The following is a 1,381-nucleotide window of genomic DNA, read 5'->3' on the forward strand; positions in this document are numbered from 1 at the left end:
ATTATAAATGTTTTTGAAGAAAATAAAGCAAAAATTTTTTTGACTTTGTGGTAAGAAAGGTCTTTCTTAAAGAAAGAAAATATCTATCAATGTAATTAAATAACCATTTCAGAATTTTAGTGAAATGAGGGGAATTTATCTCAGCAACTCTAAGCAATTAGTAGTGAGTCTCTGGGCCAACTTTGATTTTGGTCTTTGCAGTAGCAATGATCATTTAGTGAAGAGTGTCTAGGATAATTGGCCAAGATGCCAAACATCAAAATCTTCAGTGGCAGCTCTAACCAGGACTTATCCCAGAAAATTGCTGACTGCCTGGGCCTGGAGTTAGGCTAAGTGGTGACTAAGAAATTCTGCAACAAGGAGACCTGTGTGGAAATTGGCAGAAGTGTACATGGAGAGGATGTCTACGTTGTTCAGAGTGGCTGTGGCAAAATCAGTGACAACTTAATGGAGCTTTTGATCATGACTACTATTTGCAAACTTGTTTCAGCCAGCCGTGTTACTGCAGTCATCGCATGCTTCCTTTATGCCCAGCAGGATAAGATGAATAAGAGCTGGGCTCCAAGCTCATATAAGCTTATTACAAATATGCCACTACAGAAGGTGCAAAGCATGTTATCACCATGGACCTATGTACTTCTCAAACTCACATCTTTTTTGATATCCCAGTGGACAATGTGTATGCAAAGCCAGTTGTCCTGAAGTGGATAAGGTAGAATATCTTTGAGTGGAAGAACTGCACTATTGCCTCACTTGATACCGCTGAAGCTAACAGTGTGACCTCCATTGCAGAGCAGTTGATTGTGGACTTCGCCTCAGAGAACTCAAAATGCCAAATCTGTTTTTTACCTGTTCAGCCATGTCCATTTATAATAGAATAAATCCTGAGGCTTTTTAAAAAATAAAATCAACACCGCTCCTTATTTTCCCTTGGTATATGATGACAAATTCAGCAGAAGACCCAGCTTGCACCAGTATAGCTTTCTACCTCCCATATCAAATATATGAGAGTTTATCCTAACTGAGGAAAGATGGATTAAGATTAGCTGCTATGATTTCCTACCTTTATTGTCTCATTCTGGTTTTCTTATTTATTTTGTGAGCTTTGCAGCTTAAACTCCAGTTTAACTGTTACAAGGTTATAGTCTATTGAGATATGTAGGGGTGCTTGACAGTGATTGGGGAAGCTCAGACTACTTTGTGTGTGAATGATTCAGGGTTTTCTTTGTTCAGAACAACTAGCAAGAAAACTAACCTATGTGGGACAAGTTCTCCAAGATCTATGCTAAATTACAGCAAGAGCCCTGGGTAATCTCAACTCTAATAGGGTTGTTTTATTTTTTTTTATTTTTTGTACTGATTTGCTTGAGTTCTTCATAAA

At 38.1% G+C, this 1,381-nt stretch overlaps 1 pseudogene; it reads left to right on the plus strand.

The window, feature by feature from the left end:
* Nucleotides 1–246: 246 nt before the first annotated feature.
* LOC105856802 (ribose-phosphate pyrophosphokinase 1-like) lies at nt 247–881 on the plus strand (annotated as a pseudogene).
* Nucleotides 882–1,381: the final 500 nt, after the last annotated feature.

Source organism: Microcebus murinus, chromosome 15 (genome assembly GCF_040939455.1).
Source record: "Microcebus murinus isolate Inina chromosome 15, M.murinus_Inina_mat1.0, whole genome shotgun sequence".
In the NCBI taxonomy this organism is placed as follows: Eukaryota; Metazoa; Chordata; class Mammalia; order Primates; family Cheirogaleidae; genus Microcebus; species Microcebus murinus.